The following is a 24,038-nucleotide window of genomic DNA, read 5'->3' as shown; positions in this document are numbered from 1 at the left end:
GGGAACTATTGTCACAGATCTCTAGGAGTCGGGTGGGGTCCCTGAGCCACATAGCAACTTAAAATGTTTGTTAGCAGCAGAAACCACAGGGGTATGTTTGCTAAAAACAAGTCAGCGAGTTCCCTAGGTTTAATTTTATGCAGTTCTCCAACATCTACCTACTTCTTTGTTGCATACAATTATGAAATCGAGTTTGTGTGTCAAGAATGTTACCGGTAACTGAGGCAATAATTAGAGTGTCATCAGTATACAACACCATGCAAAATCAAAAGGATTTGATTAGTTTTGTTAAAGGAGTGACATACAAGGTGAAAAGTGAAGGACTGGAAAGAAGCGACCACTCGGTCCCCCCGAACGTATGGATGGGTGCCCCGATCCCCCCGGGAAACCATTTTGGGCGGGAGCGTGGCTCGGCTGGTATGCCCAAAGTGGCGTAGCCGGGGCGCGCCCTTTTCCGCCCAGGAGGGGTTGTCCTAGACACCCATCCTGAGGAGGGTCCCCGCCCTCCCGCAGACGGATAAATAGAGCGGGAATCCGAAAAAGCGTCCTCTTGTTCCTGTGCTCTGAAGGCTGCACCAACTCGTTGCTCGTGAGCCCTGGACGGAACAAGCGGTAATTTTGAGAACTTGTAATCTTGTTGTTTCTTTTTCAGTTATTTGAAGTGCGAAGGATCTGGGACCTCGTTGATCGACTAGAGCGGAGTAAACGAAGCTATGGCCGGCAAGAAAGCAGGAAAGAGCTCCGAGTTGGAGAAGGTACTGCGCACCTTGTCGAACCGGATGGCGATCATGGACCGAAAACTCGGTAAAGTTGACTCGATCGGTGAGGTTTGGCCGAAGTTAAAAAACAGTTAGCGGCCCAGAACAGCTCAGGCTGTCCTAAGAAGGTAATAGGCCCGGCCTTGCCGGGAGTCGTCCCTGAGGGTAGGGGGAAGCGTATTAAGAGGAGGGCGGTTTCCGGGGAGGATCCGGTTCCTGAGGTGCCCCCAGTTGCCCCATCACACCGGCGGACAGCCCGGTACCAAGTCCAGATATAGGTTTACCAATCCCGGTTGTGATTACCCCTGTTAATGATGAGGAGATGCCCCCGGAACTGGCCATCCAGTTAGCGGCAGTGTTACCCTGGCTCAAGAAGAAAGCGGGGGGGCAGTGGCCGCGGGGGACCCGGCCGAGGGGGCTAGACTAATAATCGAGCAGTTACGGCAGTCGAGAGAAGCCGGGACGGCGAATGTTCCTCTTGTTCCCCCACAGGTGGTGCCAGGAGTACCTACGGTTAGCCGGAAAAAGGCGGCAGACACGACGGTTGAACTCGGTAAGCACACATTGCCAATGGCAGGGGAAGGTTCGTTACATTCAAGGCGCGAAAGGGTGGCCCAGCACATCCCTGCGGCCACAAAGGAAATGATATGGGGGGAAAAATATGTGAATATGTTTTCATTGTTGACTGACCATCGCGAGATGGAATATGCAAAATCCCAGAAAGATTTATGGCACCCCAGTGTATGGCGGGCCAAGATGGCGGAATTTAGGGTCGATGAGACCGTAGCGAATTGGGTAAAGGCCTTTTTGATATTTACGGCAGTCATGGGTGAACGAAAGCCGAAAGGGCTGACCGAGTTGTCCTGTTACCAAAATAGGATTATGGATTTTTATACCATGTATGAGGGGGACGAGTGGAAATGATATGACATGAAATTCCGAAAAGCGAAAGAGTTTGATGCAACTTTGACCTGGGACTGCCTCAACTCGGTGTCATGGCACAAGCAGCTATTGCCTGGTGCGGCGGGTACGTCCTCGCCGGGCGGGAGCGGGTCGGGGTCAGTTCGCCAAAAGCCCGCGGTGCCCTTTCGAGCAGGCGCCGGTGGGGAATTTCAGCCCAAGACCGGCGGAAATGGCGGCAAGCGGGGGTTTTTGGGGGCTTCAATAGAGGCAACTGTAGCAGGCCCCAGGGAACATGTAGGTTCAGGCATGCGTGTGCGGGCTGTGGGAACTCCTCACACCCGGAGAGTAGCTGTAGATCTGAAAACAGCGCAACGGGAGGAAAAGGGGGGTCTAAGCAAGAGTGAGGTGATGCTTGGGAACCGATTGCCTACACCTGTCGATATCATGGCTCTGACTCCTTGGTTGAACAAATACCCTGATCATGTATCCGCCGGGGTGTTGAGGAATGGATTCCTATATGGCTTCAACATCCCGGCGGGGGATTTTCGGGGGGACTCCTTTTGTAAAAATCAGTTATCTGTCCAACATAACCCAAGCGTAGCAGCTAAGAAAATTTCCAAAGAAGTCAGCTTGGGGCGGATGGCGGGGCCTTTTCATTGCCCGCCGGTGGCGGATTTCGTGTGTTCCCCGCTAGGGGTGGTTCCAAAGAAAGACCCAGGGGAGTTTAGACTCATTCACAACTTGTCTGCCCCAAGGGGTTCCTCGGTGAACGAAGCCATTGACCAGGATATTTGTTCGGTGCGGTACGCATCGTTCGACGATGCCGTTGCCATGTTAAATCACCTGGGCCCCGGAGCGCTGATGGCGAAATCGGACATAGAATCGGCATTCAGGTTGCTCCCGGTACACCTGTGAGACCAGCGCTTGCTAGGTTTTGCGTTTCAAGGGAGCTATTACATGGATAAATGCATGCCTATGGGTTGCTCCATTTCTTGTGCCTATTTTGAAATTTTCAGCTGTTTTTTAGAGTGGGCATTCACCGAGGCCACAGGGCATAGGCACGTTATGCACTATCTGGATGACTTCCTGTTCTTGGGAGCGGCTGGCAATACGAAATGTGCGCAGGCGCTGCAGGACTTCTGCATCCTCATGAGGGAGTTCGGAGTCCCATTGGCACCAGGTAAGACGGTTGGACCATCTACTTCACTGGAGTTTCTGGGAATTGAGCTCGATTCTGTGGAAGGATATTTCCGTTTACCGATGGAAAAGGTGGCCAAGTTTAGGGCTTCCTTGACGCAATGCCTGGGCAAGGAGAAAGTGACCCTGCACCAGTTACAGCAAACAGTGGGTCCGCTTAACTTTGCCTTAAGGGTGATACCAATGGCCCGCCCCTTCTCACGCTCTATTGCACAAGCTATGGTTGGCCTCAAGGAGGGACACCACCGTACGAGACTGTCGGCAGAGGTTCGCCAGGATATGCGCATTTGGTTGGCATTTCTGGCGGACTTCAACGGTCGAGGTGTGTGGAACAAACCACCAGCATCATCGGATGAACTAGGTTTGTGGACCGATTCAGCTGGGAGCGTGGGATTTGGCGCCATCTTTGGTAACCGATGGTCGGCGCAAGTATGGCCGACGTGGTGGCACTCCAGCGGTCTGACAGGTAACATTGGGTTCTTGGAGCTATTTCCCTATTGGGTTGCTCTGATGGCATGGCCAGACAAATTTAGGGACCGCTCGGTGGTGTTTTGGTCTGATAATATGACTGTGGTTGAGTGCATTAATCAGCAGGCAGATCGCTGCAAGTGGATCTTGAGATTGCTGAAAGAAATTGTTTTACGTTGCATGAAATTGAATGTACAGTTCAGGGCAAAACATGTGCCAGGCGTACTGAATTATGCAGCTGATGCACTCTCTCGTTCACACATACAGGCTTTCAGGGGCTATCTACCCACAGCGGACCTAGTGGCGGCACCGTTCCCCGAAGCGCTATGGCTAATCGGTGCCCCGGATTACAAGACCTCGTAGCAGCCAGCTTAGCTCCCAGGACAAGGAAGGCTTTCGAAGGAGCGTTTCGTTCCTACTGCACATTTTTGGGTCCGACAGGGAGACAGAGCTGGGGTCAGGAGGAATCCTTCCTGGGGTTCCTGGTAGCGCTGCACAGAGATGGCCGATCAGCGGCAACGGCCAATAGACATAGGGCGGCCATTTCGTTCATGGCACAGCTGCACGGCATAAGTGACCTGATGGGTTCCTTTCTGGTTAGGAAGGCACTCCGCGGCTGGCAACGCCTCGAGGGTCGCAAGCAGGATACGAGGCGCACGATTGGATTAGACAGATTGTCTCTGCTTTTAGCAAAGCTGGATGAGACGTGCTCCTCCCCTTTCGAAGCAGTTCTGTTCCGGGCAGCTTTCGCCTTGGCATCCCATGGGGCTATGCGGGTAAGCGAACTCGTAGCAAGGAACAAGAAGGATATGGAGGGAGGCTTGTGCAGGGATCACGTACAAATAAGGGGTGATTCGATGGTAATCTCGATAGCCAGGTCCAAGACAGACCAAGAAGCTATGGGAGATAGTGTTGTCGTGCAGCGCGCACGAGGGTCCCCCACTTGTCCGTTAAAGTGCTTAGAGGAATACTTGGCACTGAGGACGGCTACATGGGGGGGGAGCCTGCTTAGGAACAATGATGGCACCCCACTGACGAGATTTCAGTTTCAGAGGGTGCTAGCACTGTCAATCGCTGCCGCGGGCATGGACCCGTGCGATTTTGGGACCCACTCATTTAGGATAGGGGCTGCCACTGAGGCTACGGCCCGGGGTCGGAGTTTGGAGGAAGTAAAACAGCTAGGCCGTTGGTCCTCGAATTGCTTCAAAAGGTATGTGCGATTGCACATGTTGTAAAAGTCAATTGACATGCACTCACGCTTCTTGTCTTTTGTTTGAATTACAGTTTCACGAGCCTGTCACGCGGGGCGGAATTGGAAGTCGACCCAACATCAGGAGACCAGCGGTCAAGGATCACCGACTGGAGAGAGAGTGGTATGGGTCGTGGGCCACTCATATGTGAGGAGCGCCGGGACGTATTCAAGGCAGGTGACGCGACTCACGCATCTGGGGAATACGGGTACAGAGTGACCTTCCATGGGAAGGGCGGGCTCTGTTTTGACCATTTTCAACCGTTTTTGGAGGGTCTTTTAGGGCGGCAAAGGTCACCGCCATCTGTAGTCATAGTACACCTGGGGGGCAATGACTTAGTGAAGTTGGGAAGACGAGTGTTATTAGAACACATCCTGTCGGCAGTTAGCTGGTTGGCTAAGAAACTCCTTGGGTGCACGATTGCCTGGTCCCACATGATCCCCAGGAAGATTTGGCGGGGGGGTCTTTCAGTGTCAGCGTTGAACTACTCAGTGAAAAGGGTCAACAATAAAATTGGGAAATTGTTTCGCTCCGCGCAGTTGCATAGCATTCCTCACGGGTGTATTCGGGGTGATCACATGTATCTGAATGATGGGGTTCACCTGTCCAGGGAGGGGAATGATTTACTCATAGGAGACTTCATAGCATGGTTAAGGGGTTTGAGGAAGCATGACCTTTAGGAGGAGTGGGGGGGCCGGATAGTCGGTCAACTATCCAGCCTGTGGCGGTAAGGTCATGATCGGTGAGCAGTAATTTCAAGGTCCCTAGAGGGGGGCGCCACCCAGAATGGATGGGAGCGCCCGGGGGGAGGCGGCCATTGGCCCCTTCCACGGGGAGGCGGCACCCACTAAGGATGGGTCGCCTAGGGGGAGATGGCCATAGGCCCCTCCCAGGGGGGAGGCGGCTAGATGGCCCTCCTACGAATTTCCCGGGGGCCGGATATCCGCGACGGCGGAAGAGAGTGTGGGGATGGGGGGAGTCCACGCTGTCCTTCCTACAGATACCTCACTCGGGAACTCGGACGACCTTTAAGATGGCGTCGAGTGAAAGGGGGCCCCCACGACTAGGGAAGTTACAGTTGGCAAGGAGGGTAAAGTCCTCTGCGCATGCGCCACTCACATCGTGAGGGCGGGATTTTGGTAGTAGGGATCTGACACCGGTTAAGACCTTGCCGTTGGCCCTTAATGCTAGGATGTACAATTTTAATTTAGAATGTATGCATTTTCAGGATGCTAGACTCGGCTAGGAAACCTTTGTATTAGAGATCTGTTAAGGTTAGCCAAAGAACATGTCTTCATCAAAATGTAATAAAAGTAAAATTGTACATAATTCATGAAACTTTTATTTAATGTTTTAAATTTTGTTTCATATTTTAATAAATACGGCCGGGGGGGTAACTCCCCCCCGCCTTCCAAAAGTTCAAACCTGTGTCTGTCTCCTCCCATTGGGAAGTGGTGTTGGGAGGGGGTGGCGGGCATCCCGGCCATATGGAAAGGGGCGACCACTCGGTCCCCCCGAACGTATGGATGGGTGCCCCGATGCCCCCGGGAAACCATTTTGGGTGGGAGGCGTGGCTCGGCTGGTATGACCAAAGTGGCGTAGCCGGGAAGCGCCCTTTCCCGCCCAGGAGGGGTTGTCCTAGACACCCGCATGGAAGACCACGCCCAGTAGGCGTACCTGAGGAGGGTCCCCGCTCTCCCGCAGACAGATAAATAGAGCGGGAATCCGAAGAAGCGTCCTCTTGTTCCTGTGCTCTGAAGGCTGCACCAACTCGTTGCTCGTGAGCCCTCGACGGAACAAGCGGCAATTTTGACCCACCCACCAGCCCCTATGGCAATGTTTGTTGAATAAAGTTGTGATTAGAAAGAAGTGTATAGGCCTTTTTTCCTTTGTAGAGAAGAAAGGGAATGTTTCATATAATGATGTTGCTTCTGCTTTTAGGACATTTTTTCCCTTTGTAGAAAGGTAAAGTTGATGACTCGTCAAGGCTATGTCAGAATTTTTTCTTCCCTTAGTAGATAAAACAACTGTCGTATTTATTTTTTGGTCGGGCGGTAAGGTCATGATCGGTGAGCAGTAATTTCAAGGTCCCTAGAGGGGGGCGCCACCCAGAATGGATGGGAGCGCCCGGGGGGAGGCGGCCATTGGCCCCTTCCACGGGGAGGCGGCACCCACTAAGGATGGGTCGCCTAGGGGGAGACGGCCATAGGCCCCTCCCAGGGGGGAGGCGGCTAGATGCCCTCCTACGAATTTCCCGGGGGCTGGATATCCGCGACGGCGGAAGAGAGTGTGGGGATGGGGGGGAGTCCACGCTGTCCTTCCTACAGATACCTCACACGGGAACTCGGACGACCTTTAAGATGGCGTCAAGTGAAAGGGGGCCCCCACGACAAGGGAAGTTACAGTTGGCAAGGAGGGTAAAGTCCTCTGCGCATGCGCCACTCACACCGTGAGGGCGGGATTTTGGTAGTAGGGATCTGACACCGGTTAAGACCTTGCCGTTGGCCCTTAATGCTAGGATGTACAATTTTAATTTAGAATGTATGCATTTTCAGGATGCTAGATTTGGCTAGGAAATGTTTGTATTAGAGATCTGTTAAGTTAGCCAAAGAACATGTCTTCATCAAAATGTAATAAAAGTAAAATTGTACATAATTCATGAAACTTTTATTTAATGTTTTAAATTTTGTTTCATATTTTAATAAATACAGCCGGGGGGGTAACTCCCCCCCGCCTTCCAAAAGTTCAAACCTGTGTCTGTCTCCTCCCATTGAGAAGTGGTGTTGGGAGGGGGTGGCGGGCATCCCGGCCATATAAGAGAAGAGCCCAGTGGCACACCATATGCTATTTGAAAGGAAGGAGACACCAAATTGCCTGCTGTCTATCCATCAGAAACAATTTAAGAAGGGATACAACTGAGCCATCAAAGCCCAGGCTTTGAAGACGGGATATCAGCAGTGGTCCACAGTGTTGACTGCTATAGAGATATCTTCAAGAATCAGAGCAGCATTGCCCTTATTGTCTACCACCCATATAATCTCTTCAGTAGAAGAAAACAGGGCCAGTTCCATGCTTGCTCCTGAAACCATACTGAGTTGCATCGAGAAAATGATTATTGTTATTAAACAAGGTAAGTCCTGATTTATTCATTTTTCATGGATTTTTGCAGGCAGAGGAAGGTGCAAGATGGACCGATAGCTGCTAGGGTCCAGAAGATCTATATCAGATTTTTTCTGGTGAGGTAAGATAGAGGCCCCTTTCCCATTGCTTTGGAAGAACTCCAGTATTGAGAATGAAATAAAAAAACCTCTGCAAGATGTTGTGCTATTATTTCAGGTACCAAGCAAATAATTCTAGAAGGGCAAGGACAAGCAAGCCACCCAGATTTTTGCTGAGTTGAGAAGTTTGAAAACTTGCACATACGCATTAGGAGAAAAGGAGTTCAGAGATACTGAGTTGCTATAAGGCAACTTTAAAGGAGATGTATGGTTACTCCCAGTAATATTACCAGTGGCTATAGGTGTTATCAGGCTGAACTCCATTGCTTAGGTTTATTTAGGGAGAAGGCATCATAAATGTGGAAAACTTTGTGTTGAAAAAAGGAGACTAAGGAGTTACAGAACATTTGATCAATGGATACATTCTTTTTCTTTGGAGGTTTGGTTAACTTTTGGACTATGGCAAATACTTATTTTGGGCAATTAACAGCTGAATTAAGTTGGCCTGTAAAGTAGGTGGTTTTTGCATTAAAGATCACTTATTTGTATTTTGTTATCTGTTTTCTGTATGTTTTTCAGTAATTAAATAATTCTGCCTACCCCTATGTTCCTGGTAAAGACTGCACTGTTTTTCAATGCTGAGATCTTTGGAAAATGAAGGCTCAGATGGCCTATATCTATGAGTCTTGCCTGATTTCAGAGGCACTAAGGTGCTCACTACGGATTCAATCCAGGCATAGTAATCCGCAATTATAGTCTCTAAATCAATCATGATATGGGGCCATCTTTTCGTTAGAGAGGTCCTAAATTCAGTGGCATCATATAGTTTGCCATAAACATTGTACATATTCACCTTATAGAATACCTTCAGATTCGAAAGAACAAACAGGATAGTTGGATGATCAGACCAAGAGAGCAGAAGTGACCTGGTAGAACTGAGAAATGGATTGTCCTTGAAAATAACAGCAAGCAAGTGCCCCGCCATGTAGGAGGTGCCTTGATGACTTCCTCATGGCCCCAGCTGGTCATTAAGTCCATCAGTTCACTTGTGTCTTTGTCCATAATGTTGTCCAGGTGGAAGTTAAAGTCACCAAGTTCTGAGAAATCATGAAAGTTCATGTTGGATTCCAAGAGTTGACCAAGAGCTAATATGAAGCTAGCTCTATAGTCCAGAGGGTGATATATAAGGAGACCATTAAAAGTATAAATGTACATGAGTTCAATCTTAAAAGTGATAGCTTCACATTCAAATCTAGAAGGAATCTCTTCACAAGTTACCCTCAAATTGTTGCGCAACACTATCGCTAAACCCCTCCCCTTTTCCCCTCCCGATCCTTTCTTGCAAAGGAAAAAACTGCTGGAATTCCAGCAACTAGGTCTGGGTCAGACGAAGAGTTGGCCCAGTTCTCCGTAACCCGTAACAAGAAAGCTAAATCTACAGAATGTGTTTTTAGTCAATCTGCATATTCAATTCTACATTTTATGGGTGACCGAGCATTGACAAGGGTACAATGCTAGGTCTGCGAGATGCCTGTGGCCACCGTCAATGGAGAGCATTGGTGCTTCAAATGAGCTCACTTTCTCAGTAGCGAAAGTTAGATAACAGTTGGGGCAGCTCTACGTGTTGTCATCGCTGGCACAACTGAGCCTGGGGCCAGAAAAATGTCTGCTCATGTAGAGATTGTCTGCCACCTTAGTGCTATCTACAGATATTTAAACATTTGACTCACATTCTGCTGATGGATCTCTACATCAAGTCCATTTACCCACTGAGTTACGAATTCTGGGACGTAATGTGCTAAGAGAGCAACATACCTTCAAAAATCAATGTGTGATTTAATTTAGCTAATTTCAAATACCCTTAATCCACAACATGGCAGAGTTTCAGCTGTAAACATTTTTCCTATGATTACTGAATTTCCAAGGAAGATTCAGCCATTTAAATTTGTTGGTCAAGACTCATGAATCACTCACATTTCCAGAAGAGACTTGGGCCCACTATTGTACATTGTGCTTTGGGAGAGCAATGGGTGAATGAGACAACTTTGAGCGCACCCGGGACACAATGATATTACAGAAGGGGCCACATATGCTTGTGCTTCTCCTTCTGTAATACAGATAGCGTTGGAGCACATATTAAACCAGGGCTATCATAAGAGAGCGTTTCCTCAATGCACGGGGGCATAGCCCCATGCAAATGAGGGAATCACTTGTTTCGGCACCTGGGCCGTATTACTGACGTGGCCATAGAAGCAAATATGCCTTTAAGAGGGGCTTTGAAAGTGCACAACAAAACTGTGGGCCTTTTGGTGAGAGAAACAGGTTCCCATGGACCCCTCAGACCTCCCCTTGCAGGCAGGCACTGTCATTCACTACACCCACCTGCAAGGGGATCTCTAATCCCCCTTGAAAGTGCAGGAGGGTTGTCACCTGCACAGTGAAACACAGAGCAGCATTTAAACAACTGTTCAGTATTTCACTTTAATGTGCAACCTCCTCCGGGGAAGTGTGAGTACGCTGCTGCTGTGGGGGCAGAGCAATCATTCTAATACAGCACTCTTTTGAAATGTGTGCCATGAGCAAACAAGTGAAGTGAGTTCTGATTCGTAATATGGCCCATGGAATTCTTCTTTAACTGCCATTTAATGCTGCCATTTCCGAACAATTTAGTTGGACTTTCATAGACCAGCTGATTTCTTGTTGTATTGGATTTACATATATAATTATTTATGTGTGGGTTTGTATAGTGCAGACTAGATTCACGGGAAGGCAGAACACTTTACATGCTGCATGTGGCTGATACCAATATTAGGCAGTACACCACTTTAAAAACGTCGGGGCATTAGATGTGCAGGACATCTAACCTGGGCTTCTATTGGAATTCTATAACGCATTTTAGCAAGCCCAGTATCGCCATTTTAGCGGCAGTTTCATGCCGCTAAAACAGCGATATTTTTAACAAGCTTCTTGCTAATCTGGCCCTGCAATTTTTAATCATCTCAAAGATATTCACTTTAGGGATGATTGATAAATTGTTTAAATTGCCTTTGCATTTCTCATGACTAGTGGGGAGCCTTGCCTTTGCAACTCATTGTCTTAGATGCATGAATACAGCGATAAGAACACAAAGGAAAACCATTCTTCAAAAGCCCTTTTTTATTTTGTAATATTTGCTCTGCTTGCCAAAGCCCCTGAGCGGCAAAGAAGCAGTTGTGGAGTGACTAACAGCCTTATTCATGAAGGCTAAATCGGCTCGCAAAGGGCCGGATTCTGAGAATCCGGCCCTTTGCGAGTGCGATTTTTGCATTTGGGATTCAGCATCCCAAATGCAAAAATCGGTAATTGCTAACAGCCTGATTCATGTAGGTAAATTGCACTCGCAAAGGGCCAGATTCTCAGAATCTGGCCCTTAGCGAGTGCGATTTTTGCATTTGGTATTCATGATACCAAATGCAAAAATCGCTATGTAAGAATTCGCATATTTGCGTGGAATGGCATTTAAGGAATCTCTAATTGAGATTCCTCAAATGCTATTCATGACACACAACAAAATTGCGATTTTGGACTTTTGGGGCCGCTATTTACCGACAGGTCAGACCTGTCGGTAAATAGCAAAAACTCAGAAAAATGCTTTTAAAAGCATCATTCAAAGTTGCATGTAGCACACACACATGTCCTTTGGACATGTGTGTGCGCAACACCTGTCCAAAAGTGCATTTTAGGGATGCTACAGGGCGTCCTTTGGACACCCCTGGCACCCTTAAAATCGCTATCTCAGTTGCGAGTAGCAAATTGCTACTCGCAAATCCCCATTCATTCCAATGGGCCTCTTGGCCCATAGGAATGATTGGGGAGTATTTGCGAGTAGCAAATTGCTACTCGCAAATAAAGAACATGTAGGAATCGCTATTTAAGTAGCAATTCCTACATGAATGCCGTTTTGCGTGTCCTCAATAGCGATTCGCTATGATTCGCTATTAGGGACACGCAAAACGGCATGTACATGAATCAGGCTGCAAATCGCTAAATTGCGAGGAATTACATTTAAGGAATCTCTATTTGAGATTCCTTAAATGCAATTCATGAAGCATTTGAAAATTGCGAAAATGCAATTTTGGGCCGCTATTTACCGAGAGGTCAGACCTCTCGGTAAATAGCAAAAACTTAGAAAAATGCTTTTAAAAGCATTTTTCTAAGTTGCATGTTGCACACACACATGTCCTTTGGACATGTGTGTGCGCAACACCTGTTTCAATTTGCATTTAAGGGGTGCTACAGGGTGTCCTTTGGACACCCCTGGCACCCTTTAAATCGCTATCTTATTTGCGATTAGCTAATTGCTAATCGCAAATAAGGAATACTCCCCATGCATTCCTATGGGCCTTTTGGCCCATAGGAATGCATGGGGAGTTATTCCTTATTTGCGATTAGCAATTAGCTAATCGCAAATAAGGAATCAGTGGGAATCGCAATTAATATTGCGATTCCTACATGATTACCGTTTTGCGAGTCTCAAATAGCGATTCCTTATGATTCGCTATTTGAGCCTCGCAAAACGGCCCGATCATGAATCAGGCTGTTAGAGTGAGCTAGTGGTCAGCCCTGTGAACGGGATTGTTAGTGAAAAGATACATGATGCCAATTCCATTGTAATGGAATGCTGGTATAAATACGTCCTCGTTTAGAGTTATTTTGTTGGTATTTGAAAAAGCAAACGGCACAGCCGCTGTCAGCATTTTCGCATAAAGATCCACATGTAAAAATGCTGACCTAACAGAAAATTATTCACCAGCCTGTGGATGCATTGCTTGCTTCTACTCGTTATTGATGAGCTTTTAGAAATTTCCTTTTAACTACAAACTATTGCTGCAGAATTAGTAGGTCATCTGCTGTGGTCAGAAATAAATGTTCTTCAGTCAGCTCATTAGATATATTGTACCTGCTACATCCTGAAACTTTACATTGCTGGACCTCTCCAGAGGATTGCATGGCCACTGTGCGCACCTCAACGTAAAGGCTTTCAGGAAATTCCCGATAGAATAGCCTTAAATAATGATGAAGACGAGAAGTAACTGAACTGTATTGTTCCCTTGCATACATAATGGTGTGCCCTAATTATGAATGAGATTCATGCAACAAGAAAATAAATAATATAATTCCACATGAAATAGAATTTTAAAAGTTTTAGCTTTGAATGAATGACCATAAAGACGTGAAAATCTATACCTTCCTAAGTTTGAATCCACTTCTTACTGAATAACTGCTGTGTCGATGTTTATATGAAGATTTTTTCTTTAAGTGTGAGCATTATTTTTAATCGAAAACCTATTTACTCAAGTCCTAACACACAGCTACAAAACAATGTGAATATAAGAAAAGAGATTTGTGTCAAGTGTATTACGTTTCCCAAAGGTTTTGTATTAAAGTACGTTTTTGGAAGAGATTCAACTGCCTCAGTGGTAAAAAAAAAATCGAGTGAGCCGACACTGGTACTATTTTGCTACATTTATGAGTTGCCAGTATAGAGCATTAAACAACCTGGTGCAGGACGGAACAGCTAACAGTTTGGCGCACTGAGTCAAAAGGAAAGGGCGGAAATGTCCGAATGAATGATTTATGGCGCATTACTCTCGTTTCCCATTGTGCTGCCTGTCATTTTGGCAGCCTTACACCAACACAGGCACCCTTGCATCATTGTTGGCACGCTTGTTTTTCCGCAGGAAGGAGAACCTTTCTGCACAAAAAAATCATGAGAGGCGCTTTCATCGTTCTATGTGAGCAGCAGAATGCCCGGTTACTCACCGGTAATAACCATTACTCCGAGTCCTGGTCTCCCCGTCCCATTCCTGATACATGAGCAGCTAGTCTGCTCCACAGAAACCCCTACCTAGCTGAGCTGTTTGCACTTCCCCCTAGGATGACGTCACCATCACGTGACTATAAAGGGGGAAGTGCATCCATTAATCATCCTGAAAATACCAAAGAAAACCAGAACGAAAAAACAAACAATCACCCAAAGAAAAACCCAAACCAGGGAGGGAGGGAAGGGCTCAGGAATGGGACGGGGAGACCAGGACTCGGAGTAATGGTTATTACCGGTGAGTAACCGGGCATTACCTCCTCGTCCTGGTCTCCCCGTCCCATTCCTGATACATGAGCCCATACCCAAGCACATGGTGATTGTAAGAAAAAAACAGACCAGAAGAATGTCAGAAAAACAGGTCCATTTTAATCAAAGCAAACAGTACAAAATCACAAATCAAGTACTGCAGACAGGACACTAGTCCCAAAAGCAGCGGAGGCCGCCATCCCCAACACCAGACGATAATGGGCAACAAAAGAGAGGGGAGAAGCCCATGTAGCAGCATAGCAAATGACTCGCAAAGAGGCACCCCTGAACATGGCCCAGGAGGACGAAACGCTCCGAGTCGACCGACCCTGAACGGATGAAGGCAGGGGACACTGGACCGAATCATAAGCAGAAACCACTGCGCCCTTGACCCAACAAGACAAGGTGGACAAAGAAGGACGAAGCCCCAGACCTGACAGGCCGCAGGTGACGAACAGGGAATCAACCTTACGGAAACCAGCCGTACGCACCAAGTAGATGTGGAGAGCCCTCAACACATCTAAAGAATGGAGCAGCACCTCCTCAGGAGAGGCAGGAGCTGGAAAAAACACAGGGAGAACAATATCCTCCTGACAGTGAAAAGTGGAAAACACATTAGGGAGAAAAAACCGACTCGGACGCAGAACGACCTTGTCAGCGCAGAAGCGCAAGAAGGGGGGAGAAGCCATCAGCGCACCAATCACACCACCCCTACGCCCAGAGGTAACGGCCACCAGGAAGACAACCTCGGCAGAAAGGAACATCAGGGCCACGGAGTCCAAAGGCCAAACGGGGAACCCGTCAAAGCCCGCAGAACCAAGGGCAGATCCCAAGGAGGCACAGGGGAACGGGAGACAGGACGTTGAAGCAAGAAACTCTTCAGAAGGCGAGCCACTAACGGGGAGACAGATGAAACAGAGGATCCCCGAAAGGCAAGAACGGCAGCCCATTGCGCCCGCAGGGAAGAAACCGCCAGTCCCAAGACAAAACCATCCCGCAAGAAGTCCAACACCCGCACAGCTTCACAGGAGGCAGGAGAGAGACCTCTCCCAAGACACCAGGCGGAAAAACATCCAGTGACGGGCATAAGACTTCAAGGTGGAAGGACGCCGGGAAAGCTGAAGACACTGGGCAACCTCCAACGAGCAACCCAGACCCAGCAAACTCAACCTCACAAGTGCCAAACCCCCAGCCGGAGGCGACGCAGTGAGGCAAGACAGAGAAGAGGAGCCCGCAGGGGGGAGGGAGACAGGGGAAACCTCCAATGAGGGCAAATGGCAAAAGACAGCAGCAGGGGAAACCAAGACTGCCGAGACCACTCTGGAACCACCAGGAGAACCCCGGCCCGATCCAAACGAAACTTCCATAGGACCCTCGGAATCAAAGCAAACCGGGGGGAAGGCAAACAGCAGACCCCCCGACCAAGGAATCGAGAAAGCATCGGTCGCCCAAGCCAATGGAGACGGAATGACGCTGCAAAACAGAGGAAGAAGAGCGAAAACCCCTGAGGCAAAAAGATCCATCCAAGGAAGGAGGAACCGGAGGACAATCTGCCCGAACAGATCCGGGGACAGACAGAGGGACACCGAGGAGGGGAACACCCTGCCAAAGTATCCACAGGCCCATTCACCTTCCCCGGAAGATAGACCGCCGTCAGAGACAACAGATTCGACTCGGCCCAAAGGCCGATCTCCCGGGACAGGAGAAAAAGAGAACGACACATGCCCCCCAGGTGATTCACATAGGAGCGAACCACCTGATTGTCGGTCTGCACAGAGACCGCCCGACCCCGAAGGAGAGGAGCGAACCAAAGGAGAGCAAGCCAGACCGCTCACCACTCCTACCAGTTCGAGGACTGGAGGGACTCAAATCGGGACCACCGACCCCGACCCTAGGAAGAACACAGAACAGCCCCCCCATCCCAATGCACTTGCATCCGTGGACAACACGACCACAGACTGAGGGGGAAGGAGATCGAACCCCCCGGAGAGGGAGAGAGGAGACAACCACCACTGTAGATCCGCCCAAAACCCCGGAGTGACAGGGATCAGAGTCTCGTAGTCCAAGGAGGCGGGATCCCAATGGGACAGGACATGATGCAACAGGGGGAACAGACGCAGCCCGGCCCAAGGAGGGAGATGCAGAGCGGACGCCAACACCCCCAGACACCGCAACCAGAGAAGGGCAGACACCCTGGACCAGGAAAGAAGCCAGGAAAGGAGATTCAACAAAGTCAACCGGCGCCCCTGGGAGAGGAACACCATGCCCAGGCCCATCCGGAAGAGAGCCCCCAGGAACAACAGGGACAGAGAGGGCGCCAGGGAGGACAACCGGTGGCAGAGAATGAACCCAGCAGAAGACACACCCGGGCCACAATCGACAGAGCCAGAGGGGCCAGGAGCAAGGCGAAAACCCTGGGCGCAGAAGACAGGCCGAAAGGCAGCACACAGAATTGAGATCGAAGGGTCCCCACAGCAAATTGCAGAAAACGCTGGCCAACCGGTCGGACAGGAATGTGCAGAAATGCATCCCTCAGAACCAGGGATAGCAGGAAGCCATCCGGAAGGACCAGAGGCAGGACGGACCGGAGGGACACCATCCAGAATGGACGACGGAGGACGAAGCAAATGATCACCCCGTCCCATCCCACTACAGATCCAGAACAGGACGAAGAACCGAAGTGCACCTCCTGGAAACCAGAAAGAGGATTGAGTAGCAACCCAAGCCCCCCCCAGCGGAGGAACCCACACAACAGCCCCCTACACCAACAGGAGTCACACACCTGCCAACAAACAACCGATAACCACTGGGCGCGGAAGGACTGGAGGCGACCACCAACTGGCAAAGGCAGACAGTCACCGAGAAGAGGAGGAAGCGGGGGTGGCAACACCGGCAGCGGAGCGGGGCTTGGCACTTCCAGGTGCCCCTGGCCACGATCCCTGCCACGAAAGGACCCCCAAAACATGACGGTAACCAAACCCACGACCCCGAGAAGGAGGGCGGACCGGAGCCAAGAGCCTGCGGATCCCAGCAGACTGATCTACCATACCCTCCAGCTGAGGACCGAACACCCCGGAGCCCACAAAAGGAAACAAAAGGAGGACCTACACCAGGAAAGAATCCCCCTACCAGGAATGCAACCAAATACGACGACTGGCAACGATGGAAGCGCCAGAAGCAGACCGACAGGCAATGCACAGGTAATGCACCTGCAACTCCATCAGAGACCTCGCCGACATTTCAGCAAAACTGACAGGGACAGGAAATCCATAAGGAGCGACTGAACCACACAGGAAGAATACGTATCCGCCCGGACAGAAACTATAGAAGCAGCATAGGAATGCCACCTTGCCCCATCAACATGCCTAACCATAGCGTCTGCAGGAAGGGCGTACAAAGAAACTACCAAACCCTGAGAGGAAAGGCCAGCCATCAAATCCACAACCTGCACAGCCTGAGGGAACTCAGTAGCAAAAACCCCCAAGAAGGCAATGCCGGGACAGGAAATGAGGAAAAGAAGACATGACCACCTCATTCCAAACGCGAGACAGCACACAGCGTACCGCCTCGAGCAAAGGAAAAAAGTCAGGAGCAGGCAGGACACACTGCGTAAAAAAGACAGTCTCCGCCGGAGGGGAAAAAGCCCAAATAGGACCGCACATGGGTGAACAGTCCAGCGAGCTCAGCACCCTGAACAAACCACGGACACCCCCCTCATCAACAGGACCATTGACATCCTCAGCAGCAGCCTGCGGAATCAAAGAGACATGAGGCACCCTGGGAGGAGGTCCAGCCGCGACCCAAGCCAGGAAAGCAGCAGCCACAGCCACATCAATAAGGAGGCGCAGGGCAACAAGAGAGGTAGCAGAGGAAGAAGCCCCTGAATCCACGACAGCAACCAGTCCAGACTCAAACACCAAAAGCAGGCAGAAGCAAGGACCAAATTGCAGCCAGGAAGGACCTCATTCAAAGGACGCAAAGTCCCGAGGACCTGGACTCACACGAGTGCAGGAAAAAGGAGGCCAGAACAATAAAAACCCAGCCAAACGCCAAACCCGCCCCCCCCCAAAAGCACAGGAAATCCAGTGCACCACAACCTCCACAAGCAGAAACGCCCGCCCGCTAAAGCAGGGCCTATCGGGGACTGCTAACACCAAGGAAACAGCCGCTGAAGCAGGCCCAGCAAACAAGGTGAGCGAGGAGAGGCAGAAACGGCCGATAACGCGAGCCGCGCATTTAAAAGCACAGACCACCGGCAATGAAATACCAGATACCAGGCGGCGTGGGGGGGGGCGGGGGGGGGGGGGGAAATAGCATAAAAGACACAAAGGGTGGCCGCTAAAGCAGGCCGCCGAAAAACAACAGAAAAGCCAAAAGAAACTTACCCATAAGAAGGCAAACCTCCAGCACAGCCAGGTAACAGGCAACTGCGTTCGCAGAAAAAAAAGAACAGGATGATTAATGGATGCACTTCCCCCTTTATAGTCACGTGATGGTGACGTCATCCTAGGGGGAAGTGCAAACAGCTCAGCTAGGTAGGGGTTTCTGTGGAGCAGACTAGCTGCTCATGTATCAGGAATGGGACGGGGAGACCAGGAGGAGGAGGTAATGCAGCACATATAGAAAAAAGAAAAAACAAAATGAAAACATTTCTCCTTGTTACACCTGCTCTGGGGAGGCGGAATATTGTGGCACTGCCCCAGGTTTATGTGATGTTGTAAATCTCGGGCGGAGTCAAAATCAGTGTTCAGACAAAGTATCAAGTTAATAAAATCGACTGACGCAAATATTGAGTTTGAAATATCGTGACACAGAAATACAGTGAGCAAAAATATCAAGGACAAGAATATCGTTTTTAAGGTAAATAATATTGATGGTAAAAATAATGTTTTTAATATACATTTTAAATTATTTTGTGTATTTTTTATATATGTTAATTATATATGTTTCAAAATGTTTGTTTAAATATTGTCAGTTTTTTAATATGGTTTGTAAATTATTATTAGTTTTTTAAATTGAATGTAATAATTTAATAATGTAATAATGTCTTGTTATTTTTAGTTCAATAGTGGCTTGTGCAGCTTCTAGGGGAATAGGGTAGCAAGTCAAATAATAAAAAGTAATTTATAAATGTTTTAAACTAATATTAATTATTTAATTTTTAATTTTTATGTTAATTGTATATGTTGTTTTAGCTAAATTTTAGGTGTGGGCTGTGGGTTTTGTAGGTGTATAAGGTAGAAAGTACATTCATTATAATTCATTATTGACTATTTTTAAATTAATATCAAGTATTTAAATGATAATCATTCATGTTAATTGTATAATTAATGTTTATTTTGTTTTTACGATTATGTGCAGGGTGTGGGTTTGATAGGGGTTTATAGTGTGAAGAATTATATTCCATTTTTTATTATTACTAATTATTAAATTATACTTATTTATGTATTTTTATTTATTTGTAAAGTGTTATAAAGCTTGAACATGACCCTTACTGGTATCAGAGCGCTGTACAAAGTGGCAAAAGCACGAATAAAACAAAAACACTATGGAGCAAATGATGTAGTTAAATAAACACACGGTTAAACAAAGGGGGAAACAATCAAGGTCAGGGGCAGGGGAGTTAGCCAGTCTAGAGGGCCCAGTACATTTTCAGAAGGTAACTGCAGTTAATGTTCACTCAAGATTAGCCATTTGACATCTTTTTGAAAGATTCAGTGGATGGGTTGGATCTGATCTCTAAACAAGGGCATTTCTGTGGCTTTCCCGAAGAGGGCGCTTAGCACGCAGAAACGCACGCAGAGAAACAAACAATTTTTCTATCATTAAGCCACTATGTTTCAACATGAAACAAATTCTTATATTCATGTTTGGTTTTTGTATTTACGTTTGAAATACCTGTATTTTCTTGTGTTATGCTAAAAAAAGAAATACCTGGATTGAATTGTTTTATATTTGTCTATATAATACACGTATGTCAATGTTAAGTTGTTAAATATATTGTGTCCCGCTTGTTTCACAATAGCTCTTTTATCATGAACTTACATTAATAAAATTTAATTGTTAATATGAATGTTGAGAACACTGAGTCAATGTCCATATTAACTTGTTTAGTATAGGTCCATATATGACCAGTTAATTGCCTAGGTCTTCTTTTCTTAAATGCATTTTTCCCTGTCCTAGGACTTAGTATTGTTTGCAGGGGGTCCCATCCTTTTTCTCAATTAGTTTGCAATCAGCTGATGTCTTCAACTTTATCTTTGTCTGTTTCATATGCTTACCACTGTGCTTGATTTATTGAGATGTATTTTTCTCTTCTCTTATTCTTATTGTCTAGTTTATTCATTTCATTTACACAGGTCTGGCTGCCTGAAAACAGAAGGCTTAATTTTTTTTGGGCCGCGTTCCACTGACTGACGAGGAGAACGCAGAGCGTGTAGGGCGTGCTGACGTGGTGAGGTGAGGCGCAGCTGGTCACAGGTGGGAGGAGCTCGGTCGCGCAAGCAGAGCAAGCGGAGGTCAAGGTGCTACCGGAGCCAGTCCTACGCTATCGGGACTGGGGCCTCTGCAGACCCGGCGATGAGGTGGGGCGAGGTGACAGCGGTGCAGTACGGTGCGGTGAAGCAAAAACAAGTAGGGGCGTGAGCGGTGCTGCTTTTAAGGCTAAGTCCAAGATCCCGCCCCCCCAGTCGCATGTTGCTTCGCTTGCCCTGCCAGCTTGATCCTACCTGCCCCCGAGAACTCTCCTTAGGTCAACTACAGAGGGCACCCACTAGCTTCCGGTGACCACAGCCCGTTTCACGCCTCTCGGCATTGCGCGACCGACCCCCCCTGCTAACACCTGCCTCCCCTGCCGGTTGTCCACTCGGGTGCTTTGGTTAAGCCTACCAGCCTTGGTCCTGCTCCCCCTGTCCCTCCCAACCCACCAGTCCCATTGACATCCTGCTGGCCCCGCCACCCCCTGCGGGAGACCAGGCCGTTGGGGTTCACAAACTCACCTCCCCCTATGTGTGACCCCACCCGGTTGGTTGAGGTTTCGCATCTGGGGGGGGTGTGTCTCTGAACCAAACCATGGACCCTTGACCTCTGGTGTGGTCGGCTCGGCGGGCGGGTGGCTGAGAGCGGGGGAGGCCAGGACAGGAAACAAGTGAGCGGGGGGTGCCCCTAGGCAAAGCACCAGTAATAGCACCAGTAATAGCAGCAGTACTGGAAAGCGGACTTTTCCGGCTACGAGAAGAAAAGTCAAAGTCAAAGTCAGATCATAAAACCCGCCGGAGAGAAACTAGGGTTCCTCACAATCCCTACATCCCCTATGATTCTCCAGATCCTAGTAGAAACACCTCAGTGCAGGTCTGTAAGAAGGTTCCACTATATGGCTCTGAATAACCCCGTCCATCAAAAGAAACAATGAGATCTGGGAAAATAAGAAAACTACTATCGCATTAAAACGGAAGAAATCAAAACAGTTGGTGACCGCTGAAGAGTGCCTCCCGGTCAACCACATGAGTTCTCCGGCCCTCCAGGACACACTGAAGGCTCTGAAATCAACCCAAAATGGAAGGCAACTCATCCGTAGCAGTAGCACGTCCCTCCCTTGTACACCAGCGCCGAACGGTCTAAAACCCCTGACCCTCTTGGACTACTTTAAAAAGCGCCAGACATGGCAAAGTCCTCCTCTCTCCCCCAGCCCATGGAGGTAATCAGGCCTCGTGCCTCGGATCAACCAGCAAATACAAGTACTTATCTGCCGCAAACACTGTCAACAACAACCAAAAAGCCTGCCTCACCTCCAGGAGTTTACATCTTTGGGTCTGTATCCAACAAACAGACAACCGCCTGGGAGGGCTGCGTGAGGCCCACTCAAAATCCCCCATCAAGTTATCTACCCTCACTGAACCAGTTTCTTCCTCCTTATGTTACTCATAAGCAAGAGATCTGCCCCACACAACCGCCTCCAGTGAGCCCTAGTCATAATCTAAGTCCCATCGCATGGCAACCATCGCAATCAGAGATCCCATCAATATTGCCATCTCAAAACTCTGTTACCCCTGCCACTCACCTTCAACTAATCTTCCCTTAAATTCACATGCAAAATGACCACGTTCTCAATAATTACATACTCAGCCCTCCCTACAACATATCCCAAGCTCTTTAAAGGAAAAGCTTGGACTCGACCAGTCTTTAACAATGCCAATTCTCACCACCAGCAGCAGCAATAACAAACTCACTAAAATCACCAAAAAAACCTGACTCAAATTAATGATTCTTATCGGACTTGTCCTTCTTTTTTAAAAATCCTGAAAACTCTCCCAGCCAGACCTCAAAATCGAAGCTACATCAAGATGCCCCCACAATATCAAGTGTCTGGCCTCAACTACTCCAAACCTTTCAACTGACAGTCACCGTTTTAAATTACCACTCTGATAAACTAGACACGCAGGTCGACCTACTGAACACTTTAGCACTGTTCACAGCAGAGATCGACAATAAATTGGACATATTGAACAACTTAATCATAGGAGCACAATCCTCTTCAAAATTAGCACAGTCAGTTTGTTGTTGTTCACCTATCATTGACTCACTCTCTTTGCTTCCAATATTTTTATCCACTGTAATAAATGAGGTCAAGCTGCAGAAGGGAGGTAGTCCATCTGACACTTCCCACCAACAACCCCAAAAACCTTCAAAGTTGACTTTAGGACTAGTCAACACCTCTGCAAATCCTGCAATTGACCAATAACCAAACAAAGCCTGACCAACCCCAATGGTTTCCAATAGCATCAGTGTTGATCGAAGCATCGGCCCCTAATGCCTGGCTCGCAAGCGGGCAAATACACTCCATCAGCTCCAACGTGGCAGAGCGGTCTGTCAGCCCAGATGCTCCTGCACCTCTCAACCTCGAAGTACTGTCTGCCCCCTTGCCACCTTGTAGTAAGAGAGAGCGCAAACGTCAGCGCAAACAAAGAAATAAATTAAGAGCAAATCCAACCGCTGTTCCTTCGAAAATATTTCCTCTCTTCTCAACGGCACTTAACAAAAAAGACTCAAGTGCCCCACAACTACCACCAACTTCAATAAACCCCAGCTACAGTCAACCAAAGGAGGACTTATCCCCAAGTGCCTGTCAACAGATCTTTGGTTGTAGTCAGGACTCAAACATCACACCTGCAGAAACTGTGGCATTAGAGCCACAGCCTGTTATCGAAAAACACAGGCCTAAACCCAACAAACCAACCACACCGAGGACTATAGTCACGACAGCACAACTTCAATCAGCCCTTGCAATAACCCCACCCCGGGTGGCAAAATTTATCATTGGAACTAACTTATCAAAAACAATCTACAATCAGAAACAAACTTCATTTATAAATAGCCAGACACTGAGGCAGGGCTCTCGGCATCTGCCCCAATCCCAACAAGGATCAGACCAGGTTCCCCAATCGACAAAACCATTCAGTCTAACCCAAGCCCACGTAGCAAGGGGACCAAACACAGCTTACAATATACTAACATTCTCCTAGCCCCTGAATATAAATCAAAATGTCGGCATGACACCCTTAATAGGTCGAACATATTAAAATTAGTGAATGGCACCTCCGGGTTCGAAGCACTGACATCGAATGACATAGAGTCTATCCAATTCCTTCCACCAAGAGGCACACAACCATTCGAGGTAACCCTGGTGTACTTTAGGTCGGCCTCTTGGGCAGGAGTATTTTTGGATCACGAGACTACTTTTCGGGACTGGGGCATCAGAATCTACCCTTATTCCATTACAGGTTACCCCACAGTGTTACTAAACTAGTCAACTACCCCGACAAAAGTTGAAAGCCTTATATCTGGACTTAAAACCAGGCTGTATTCAATTTTAAAAAATGGGATAGGAACAACAGAATTAAAAACAATACCTCCAACTGGTGACCCCAACCCTGATAAAATCCAAAGCTAGGGATGGCTTCCGGGTGTCCTGTCTAGTAAAACAAAAACAGATTGACCACATGAAATTCACCTTGTGGACCAAAACTGTAAAGCATCGGCACAAGCAAGATCTCAAACATCTTCACCGATAATCGTTTCAAACCCCCAGGCAGATCCTACTTTTGCATTGTGCTCATGGAATATCAGTGGCCTCCAG

This window comes from Lissotriton vulgaris, chromosome 6, assembly GCF_964263255.1.
Source record: "Lissotriton vulgaris chromosome 6, aLisVul1.2, whole genome shotgun sequence".
NCBI lineage: Eukaryota > Metazoa > Chordata > Amphibia > Caudata > Salamandridae > Lissotriton > Lissotriton vulgaris.
Note: the sequence above shows the minus strand (reverse complement) of the source record.